This window comes from Humulus lupulus, chromosome 2 (genome assembly GCF_963169125.1).
Source record: "Humulus lupulus chromosome 2, drHumLupu1.1, whole genome shotgun sequence".
Lineage (NCBI taxonomy): Eukaryota > Viridiplantae > Streptophyta > Magnoliopsida > Rosales > Cannabaceae > Humulus > Humulus lupulus.
This window is the reverse complement of record NC_084794.1, coordinates 194,079,717-194,090,638: the sequence shown is the minus strand read 5'-3', so window position 1 is coordinate 194,090,638 and position 10,922 is coordinate 194,079,717. Positions and strand designations below refer to the sequence as shown.

Here is a 10,922-nt window from a genome sequence, read left to right as displayed (position 1 = left end):
AATAAAGCAATATGATCGACCTCTAAAACTCCTGACACCTTCTTATTCTCACGCTCAGTAGACCAATTATAGTTATTCATGGCCATCTCTTCCAATAATTCATATGCTTCATTAGCGTTTTTTCTCATAAATTCTCCTCTCAATGCTACATCTATAATTGTCCTTCTATTTCCCCCCAAACAATTGTAAAATGTATGAACCAACAGGCACTTCTTTATTCCATGATGTGGGCATTTCCTTTGCAACTCTTTAAAATGTTCCCATGCATCATATAAAGACTCCCATCCAACTGATGGAAATTATTAATCTCTCCTCTTATCCGGGCTGACTTCGCAGGAGGAAAATATTTACCAAGGAATTTATGAGCCAAATCTTCCTAAGTAACTATAGAGTTGGCTCGTAATGAATTCAACTAGATCTTAGCTCTGTCTCTTAATGAAAACGGGAATAATCTTAATCTTATAACATCGTTACTCACCCCATTCATTTTGAATTTCGCACACATCTCTAAAAAATTTGTGGTATGGGGATCCTCATTTGGTAATCCCCCTAATTGTACACAATTCTGTACCATTTGAATAATTGAGGGTTTTATCTCAAAATTATTTGCCTCAACAGTAGGAGGACGAATGCTTGAATGTATCCCCGTAACATTAGGGAGTACATAGTTTCTCAATGGCGGATCGACTTTAGCTACATTACCCAAATTTGCATTGTTGTTGACAATGTTGTTTGTGTTCTCAGCCTTGGCAAAGTCCAACATTTTCTTTATCTTTCGGTTCTGTTTGCACGTTCTCTCAATTTCAAGATCTATTGGTATGAGTCTCTTTTCTCTACTTCCTCGCATATACCAACAATTCGTGAAACACAATACAACCTCGATCCGAATAAGTGTAAAGTATTAAAAAAAAATTAGAACAAACAACAATTAATTTTGATATTGGAAATTAAGTCTCCGGCAACGATGCCAAAAACTTGATCGTGAAAATATGATACGCAAGTGCACGCCATCGATTCAAGTATTATAGATAGTAAATAGAGTATCATTCCCACAAAGACTATTATCCAATTACCAATAATTGTTCTTTAAGACATGACTAGATCAACAAAATAATAATTCAGAAGCATAAGATTCAAAAACTTGAAGAAGAAATAAAAAATATGAAAGTGCAGAAAAACTAGTCTGTGAATCAAAATTAGTCTCTAAAAATGTAATTAAAATGTGACCTTATTTAAAATTAAAACCTAAGTCTGAATTTATGTAAAAAAGTTCACAAATTCGTTGTTTTTCATAGGTGGGCCGCGACTTGGCATTCCATAGGTCGCGGCCTGTAATGCCCTACTTGCTTAGAGCCATTACTAAGTGAGTTTAAATTGTGCCATTAGCTCGCTAACCGAGGTTTTAGGTAAAATGTGTAGCTAAACTGGAGTAAAAGACATTTTAAGACATTAAATATGAAAATTGTGGTCATTCATTGAAATCATAAGGAGTTACACATTTGGGATCCCAAAATACTGTTTAGAAAACACTTTACACCTCAAAATTTACAACCAAAGTCGACCTTGGCAACAAAACAATTATTACAGAACATTCCTCCAAAATCACCATGACCGTGGCAGCCAGGTAGGCAAAACATGTACCTGTTGCTCCATGCTCTCCATAGTCTCCATACTCATGGTTGGTCAACTTTACCCTTGTCCTTACCTGCACCATAAAGCACCCGTGAGCCGAAGCCCAACAAGGAAACTGAACACAAAACAAATAACATATGCATATCTATAAACAACATAAAACAAGACAGCCAATAGACATAATGCATAGCGCCCATGCCGTCCCAGGCACTTTACCAGGCCCTGGGTTCACGGTCTTCACCAAGAGGATGTCTACGGCATCCTAGGAGGGTCTAGCCCTATCAGCCTGCACTCTGCGTGTTAACATTGATCCCGGCCCCTTGCCGTACATGGCTACTTACTGTCCTCGGCATTCGCCGTTCACTCATAAATATACATCACATAATATAATATCAACAGATATCTAACACATATACTAAACTTAAACACTAGGGCTACGCCCTACAATTCAATCGATAGGGCTATGCCCCGCAATACAAACAATTGGGTCATGCCGTGCAATCAAACAATAGGGTCACGCCTTGCTCTACGTGTACAATAGTTTTCGTACCTGTGTCCCAAGTTATTTGAGCAATGCAATCACGAGCATAGTCCTCTATTCTGAGCCTTGATGAAATCCTAGTCACAACATGATCATAATAGACATCCATCAAGTTCTAAATCAATAAATAACTTCGAGATACAATTCTAGTCTATGGAACCTCAATTTCAACTAAACTCGGTAGTAGAAATTATCCCGAAGCGCCTAGGTTCGAGCCCTTGAGCCTTACGAAACTTAGAAACTAACCTAAGGATAAAATCCCCAGGCAAGTAGCGACCTATCTTAGTGGGTGGCGACTTAAACTCAAGTTAGAGAGCAAGGCCCCAAGCCAAAGGGGAGGCAGGCTGGGACTTGGCTTAGTGAGTCGCGGCGCGGCCCCATCTCAGAGAACACGCCCAGGCCAAAATGGCCACATGAGCTGCGGTGCCCCAGGGCTGGGTTGCGGCGCGCCCCTACGAGCCTAGATATTCTGGGTTTTCCTCACACCTCTTCCAGCCAAAACTTTCGAGATTCAAGCCAATTGTACATCTCACTTCGAATTAAAACATAAGAGCAAGCCTAGGATTCTAACCATAAATTCTAGGCATATTAAAACACAGAAACTCTACCCCAAATTATTCGAAATCCATCAACCAACTTATACTCAGAAACCCAGAATTAAACACAACTTCTAAGCTTCAAGTAACTCAACTCAATTCAGAAAACTAAGTTAAAATCTTACCTGAATTGATGAGCAATACTCCTCATAAACCCTTGGTTGTCTCTAACCTAGCTTCTCCTCAGTTCAAACCAGCTCCAACCCAACTTGATCACCTCAATTTTCCTTCAGCTGCTCAAGCCTCAACCACCAAGGGAGAGAGAGAAAAAAAAATGTCAAGAAGAAGGAGAGTGAGGACTGAAAGGTCTACCTCTTTCTAATTTGATCCTAAGTATTCACTGTGTATATCCCTTATTTAATCAAAAGACCAATAAGTCCCTTAAATTCATCTAAGTCCTCAAATATCATCAAAGGTAATTTTGTCATTTTCCAAATCATGCTAGTTCCTCGAGTGTTCCTATATATTCCTGTTCAATCATGTCGTGTCTAAATAATTATTAAATTACTACCTATTACTCAATAATTCCCGAACACATAAAACATTGTCAAAATACCCCTAGGCTCTTCCCGAGCCGGGTATTTGACCCCGTTGTGACTTTCTCGCTAAACTGCTTCATAGGACCATCTCAGATCGTGCATCACAAATATATCACCACTTATTCGTGGTATCAATCACAATATACACAAATATCACATTTATGTCCTCAGGGGGCTAAAATTACAAATATGCCCCTAATAGCCAAATGGGGCCCACATGCATATTTAATTCACCTAAACATGCATTTCTAATCAAATAATCATCAAATTCATATACTAACATAATTAAACCAATTATTGCCCTCCCGGAACGCTAATCAAGGCATTAACCCTTATTAGCAAATTTGGGACATAACAACTATTCCCTATTTATAGAAATTTCGTCCTCGAACTTACCTGAAAAACTCGGGATACTGATCCCGCATACCTGGCTCAAGTTTCCAAGTCGCTTCCTCCACTTAGCTATTCCTCCACAGCACTTTTACTAAGGCGATGGTCTTGCTCCGCAAGACTTTATCCTTCTGGTTGAGAATCTAAATCGGCTTCTCCTCATATGATAAACCCTTAACCAACTCCAAATTCTCATAACTCAACACATGTGTAGGATTTGATACATACTTCTAGAGCATGGATACATGAAACACATTGTGAACCCCTGATAGAGTTGGAGGCATCGCCAATCTGTAAGCTACCTCTCCAACCCGTTCCAAAATCTCAAAGGGGCCAAAAAACCTAGGGCTCAAATTGCCCCGAACACCAAACTATTTCACCCCTCTCAAGGGAGAAACTCTAAGAAACACATGGTCACCAAATTGAAACTCTACGCTCCTGCGTCTCAAGTCTGAGTAACTCTTCTAGCGACTCTGGGAGGGTGAGCATTCGATCTCTAATCTTCTCTATCGCTTTGTTGATCCTCTGAAAAACCTCAGGACCTAGATATCTCCTCTCACCCATCTCATCCAAGTGGATGGGTGATCTACACTTCCTCCCATATAACATCTCGTACGGAGCCACTCCGATGGTAGCCTGATAACTATAATTGTACGAAAATTCAATCAAAGGGAGATACTTACTCCAAGATCCCCCAAAATCTTGCACACAAGCTCGTAACATATCCTCGAGTATCTGAATCATCCTCTCAGACTGCCTGTTCGTCTGAGGGTGATAAGTGGTACTACATCAAAACTGCGTGCCCATAGCCTTCTGCAGGCTCTCCAAAAACTTGGAGGTGAAGGTGGGGTCCCTGTCGGATACTATCGACCCCGGAGTCCCATGAAGTCGTACAATTTCCTTCACATACAATTCAGCATACTGCTCCACAGTATAAGTCATCTTCATTGGCAAAAAGTCGGCGAATTTGGTATACCTATCAACATTCATCCACACAAAATCATGTTGTCCCACGGTCCTCGGTAACCCAACCATGAAGTCCATGGTGATATCCTCCCATTTCCACTCTTAAATCCCTAGAGGCTGCAACAACACTGCTGGCCTCTGATGTTCAGCCTTTACCTGCTGACAAGTTAAACACTTGGTCACATAACCTTCCACATCCCTCTTTATCCCTGGCCACCAATACAGAGTTCTCAAATCTTGCTACATCTTTGTCGTACCCAGATGTAAATAATAGGGAGTGGTATGAGACTCATCCAGAATCTCTTGCCGGATCCCAGAATCCATCAGAACACAAACTCGGCCTTGTACTTCAGTAATCCCATCTCTGAAATAAAGAAGTCTCTAGCCGCTCCAGCTAAGACACTCTATTTGTGCTCTCTTAGCTGGGGATCCTCCCCCTGTGCCTCCTTGATCCTCTCAAGAAGTGTAGACTGCAGAGTGATGTTGGCTAACTGACCAACCACCAACTCTATACCCGCTCTAGTCATCTCTTCAGCCAACTTATCTGATATTTGCCTTGAACTGAACAACTGTCCTGGGCCCTTCTGACTCAACGTGTTGGCCACTACATTGGCCTTCCCAGGATTATATAAAATATCACAATCATAATCCTTTGCCAATTCCAGCCAATGCCTCTAACGCATATTCAGATCCTTCTGAGTAAAGAAGTACTTCAAACTCTTATGGTCGGTGTATATTTCACACTTCTCACCCTAAAGATAATGTCTCCAAACCTTAAGTGTAAAAACCACTGCCACCAACTCCAAATCATGTGTGAGATATCTCTGCTCATACACTTTCAACTTTCTCGACCCATAAGCTATCACCTTTCCAGCTTGCATCATAACACATCCCAAACCTTGTCTGGAAGCATCATAGTAAACTACAAACTTCTGGTTGTCTGATGGCAGACTCAATACTGGAGTGGTGATTAGTCGCCGCTTCAATTCCATGAAATTGTTCTCACACCTGTCTGTCCATACATACTTAGTCTTCTTACGTGTCAACTCGGTCAATGGTGTGGCTATTTTGAAGAATCCCTCGATGAACCGCCGGTAGTACCCGACCAATCCCAAGAAGCTCCTAACCTCTGGTACACTACTCGGCCTAGGCCAATCTCTGACTGCCTCAATCTTGCTTGGGTCAACCAGAATCCCCTCCTTACTGACAATGTGTCCCAGAAAATGGTACTTGCAGTAGCAAAAGCTTGCACTTGCTGACCTTAGCATATAACCTATGCTCTCTCAAGCGCTGTAATACTAGATGTAGATGTTGCTCGTGCTTTGTCTCTGACTGAGAGTACACCAGTATGTCATCAATGAATACAATTACAAACTTGTCCAAATAATCCTTAAAGACCTTATTCATCAAATCCATAAAGGCTGCTGGGGCGTTGGTTAATCTAAAGGACATAACCAGGAATTCATAGTGTCCATACCTCATGCGGAAAGCAGTTTTTGGTATGTCCTCTTTAATCCTTAACTGATGGTAGCTTGACCGGAGATCGATCTTAGAGAACATTCTCTTTACTTGAAGTTGATCAAACAAGTTGTCGATCCTGGGTAGTGGGTACTTATTCTTAATGGTCAACTTGTTCAGCTCCCTATAATTAATACACATCCTTAAGGATCCATCTTTCTTCTTAACAAATAACACTGGAGCACCCCAGGGCAAAAAACTCGGTCTGATGAATCCCAAATCTAGTAGCTCTTGCAATTGAATCTTCATATCCTACAACACTACTGAAGCTATTCTATAAGGTGTCCTAGATACCAGCTCCGATCCTGGTGCCAACTCTATAACAAACTCAATCCCCTGATGTGGCGGCAACCCTGGCAAGTCTGCACGGAACAAATCTTAAAACTCACATGCCAGTCTGGTCTCGCTAAGTCCAACCGGCACTACCCTGGAGGCATCCACAATGTTTGCTAGGAATCCTATGCAACCTTCTTGCATTAGGTCTCTAGCCTTCAATGCTGAAATCATAGGTACTCGCGGTCCACTCATTGTCCCCATAAATACAAATGGTACCTCCCCTTCTGGTTCAAAAATCACCATCCTACGCTTGAAGTCTATTGTAGCCCCGTACTTTTATAACCAATCCATCCCCAGGATCATATCAATGTCATCCATCACTAACTAAATCAGATCAACAGAAAACTCCCTACTGTCTATCTCTAACCCATCTCCTAGAGACTACCAGTTCCCCAGTTGGTAACAAAGTCTGAAATCCCCTAGCATACAAATCACTAGGTCTACACAACTGATCTATCACTCTAGCATAAACAAATGAATGGGGTAGCCCCTGAATCAATCAATGCTGTAAAAGAAGAACCAGCACTAGAAATCTGACCTGTCACAACCGTGGGACCAGCCTCAGCTTTTGTCTGTATCAAAGTAAAAAATTTGGCAGGAGCAAGATTGTCGCTCTATTTTGGCTCTTCCTTCCTGGCTTACGGGAAATCCTTCCTCAGATGACTAATACTCCCACAAGTAAAGCAGGCCCTGATCCTACACTCTCCCTGATGTCGTCGTCTGCACCGAGGACGCACTAGAAAACTCCTCCAGTTGTCTCCCCCACCCTGACGGCCACTGAAAGCACCCCTTGCCCTCCTATCAAGACCAAGAGGAACAAAAGAATCTGGGGCCTTTCTCTTCTGCTCGTTGGGGCCACTACCCCTGCTGGACCCAATAAAAGGAGGCACCATCCTCCGAACATCGCGCCTAGCACCGTCCTCTCTCCATATCTAATCCTCAGCCCCCTCAGCTGTAAGGGAGTTTAAATCGTGCCATTAGCTTGCTAACTGAGGTTTTAGGTAAAAAGTGTAGCTAAATTGGAGTAAAAGACATTTTAAGACATTAAATATGAAAATTGTGGTCATTCATTGAAATCATAAAGAGTTACACATTTAGGATCTCAAAATACTGTTTAGAAAATACTTTACACCTCAAAATATACAACCAAAGTTGACCTAGGCGACAAAACAACTATTACAGAACATTCCTCCAAAATCACCCTGACCGTGGCAGCCAAGTAGGTTGAACACGTACCTGTCGCTCCAACCTCTCCATACTCATGGTTGGTCAACTTTACCCTTGCCCTTACCTGCATCATAGAGCACCCGTGAACCGAAGCCCCACAAGAAAACTCAACACAAAACAAATAACATATGCATATCTATGAACAACAAGACAGCCAATAGGCTTAACACATAGCGACCATGTCGTCCCAGGCGCTATACCAGGCCCTGGGTTCACGGTCTTCACTGAGAGGATGTCTCTAGCATCCTAAGAGGGTCTCGCCCTATCGGCTTGCACTCAACGTGGTTAACACTATTCACGGCCCCTTGCTGTACATGGCTCGTTGCCGTCCTCGGCCTTTGCCATACCCAGCCTTTGCCGTTCACTCATAAATATACATCGCATAATATAATGTCAACAGATATCTAAACACATACTAAACTTAAACACTAGGGCTATGCCCTACAATTCATTCGATAGGGCTACGCCCCGCAATACAAACAATTGGGCCATGCCCTGCAATCAAACAATAGGGCCACGCCTTGCTCTGCGAGTACAACAGTTTTCTTACCTGTGTCCCGAGCTACTTAACAACTGCAATCATGACCACAATCCTCTATTTCGAGCCTTGATGAAATCTTAGTCACAACATAATCATAATAGCCATCCATCAAGTTCTAAATCAATAAATAACTTTGAGAAACAATTCTAGTCTCCGGAACCTCAATTTCTACTAATCTGGGTAGTAGAAATTGTCCAGAGCGCCAAGTTTCGAGCCTCCGAGCCTTACCAAACCTAGAAACAAACCTAATGCTAAAATCTCCAGGCGGGTCGCGACTTGCCCCCAAGTCAGAGAGCAAGGACCCAAGCCAAAGGGGAGGTGGGTCGCGACTTGGCTTAGTGAGTCGTGGTGTGCCCCCATCCCAGAGAACACGCCCAGGCCGAAAGGACCACACGCGCCGTGACACCCCAAGGCTGGGTCGCAGCGCGCCCCTGCAAGCCTTGAAATTCTGGGTTTTCCTCCCAACTCTCCAACCAAAACTTCAAAGATTTAAGCCAATTGTACATCTCACTTCCAACTAAAACATAAGAGCAAGCCCAGGATTCTAACCATAAATTCTAGTCATATTAAAACACAGAAACTCTACCCCAAATTATTAGCAATCCATCAACCAACTTATACTCAGAAATCAAGAATTAAACACAAGATCTAAGATTCAAGTAACTCAACACAATTTAGAAAACTAAGTTAGAATCTTACCTGAATTGATGAGCTATACTCTTCAGGAACCCTTGGTTGTCTCTAACCTAGCTTCTCCTCAGTTCAAACCAGCTACAATCCAGCTTGATCACCTCAAATTTCCTTCAGTTGCTCAAGCCTCAACCACCAAGGGAGAGAGAGAAAAAAAACGTGAGGAAGAAGAAGACTAAGGACTGAAAGTTCTACCTCTTTATGATTCGATCCTAAGTATTCACTGGGTATATCCCTTGTAAATGTGGAGTTTTTTCCTTGTGAATTCTATTCACAAGTGAAGCTCTATGCTACGAGACATCCTGAAAGGGCATCACGAGATGGTGAGGGAGTTGGGGTAAGAGGGTCACCCTCACTAGGCGAGGGACTTCGGCCACTTGCCAATTCAAACTTCACCCTCGCTATGCGAGGGCCCCCAGCTGGCCATCCGCGTGCGCCCCATTCCAGCAGGCATCAAGCCTCGTCCACACTCGGAGGAAGAACGTCAGCCTCGCTATGCGAGGGACCCTCGCTATGCGAGGGTGAGGGCTGTGTTGAGGTGTCCGTGCTCCTAGCCTCGCGATGCTGCACCTCGGAGGAAGAACGTCAGCCTCGCTATGCGAGGGACCTTCGCTATGCGAGGGTGAGGGCTGTGTTGAGGTATCCGTGTTCCTAGCCTCGCGACGCTGCGCTCGGAAGGAGGAGAGGCAACCTCGCTATGCGAGGGTGAGGGGTGTGCTGAGATACCCGTGCTCCTAGCCTCGTGTCTATGCGATCCTCATAGGCCAGCCCTGACCCTCGGCACCTCGACTTCTCAGGGCATGCATAGGATGAAGCCTCCTTGGCACAGGCATGAGATCACTTAGGGGAATCTTGTTGATATGCCAAACGAACATGGAACATTGAACGGGAATTGATGAGGACCACCGAGTACGGAACACGTGCGCTGACACGGGGTGTACGGTTATGGAGAGAACAGAGGCACGACCCTATGATCTGCGTCTGAGTAGTAGTGGCGGTACGGACCTGTACGAAGAGTGGTGAGACCACTTGGACACCCCCGACCATGCGCCAGAGCCGACAGTACTATGTCCAAGGCCACGACTCTGACACCATCAGGGTAGACACCACTACGCCCTGAGCCACTACTTTATCAGAGTACCTATGTACGTCCCAGTGGTCTGGGACTTGTTTGTATCCTGGGCCAATAGAGCCTCCCCTATAAATAGGCTCCAACCCCTCAGGCTAAGGGGTTGGAAAACTGAATGTGAAAACGAAACTTATGAAATATATGCTTCTAGTTCTCATGCTTGTCTGAGTTTTCTCCTGTGGTTTAGAGTTCTTTCCATCTAACTCATAGCTTCCTATAGTATAGAGATTAAAGTTTTCTAACCATCAATCGTTGACGAGTTCTTACCGTCAACATCCCTTATTTAAACAAAAGACCATTAAGCCCCTTAAATCTATCCAAGTCCTTAAATATCATCAAGGGTAATTTTGTCATTTGCCAAATCTTGCTAATTCGTAGAGTTCCTATAAATCCCCATTTAATCCCATCGTGTATGAATAATTATTAAATTACTACCCATTACTCAATAATTCCTAAACACATATAACATTGCCAATATACCCCTAGGCTCCTCCCGAGCCGGATATTTGACCCCGTTGTGACTTTCTAACTAAACTGCTCCACAGGACTGTCTCGGATCGTGCATCACAAATATATCACCACTTACTCGTGGTATCAATCACAATATACAAAAATATCACATTTATGCGCTCAACAGGCTAAAATTACAAATATGCCCCTAATAGCCAAATGGGGCCCACATGCATATTTAATTGACCTAAACATGCATTTCTAATAACATAATCATCAAATTCATATAATAACATAATTATATCAATTATTGCCCTCCCGACATGCTAATCAAGGCCCTAAGCCTAATTAGAAAATTTGGGACGTT

General features: G+C 43.1%; 1 non-coding gene across 1 annotated transcript; it reads left to right on the top strand.

Annotated features, from left to right (window-relative positions):
* Positions 1-216: 216 nt before the first annotated feature.
* On the top strand, positions 217-320 carry LOC133820145 (small nucleolar RNA R71). Its single transcript, XR_009886575.1, has one exon. It is a non-coding gene; the product is annotated as a small nucleolar RNA R71 (small nucleolar RNA).
* Positions 321-10,922: the final 10,602 nt, after the last annotated feature.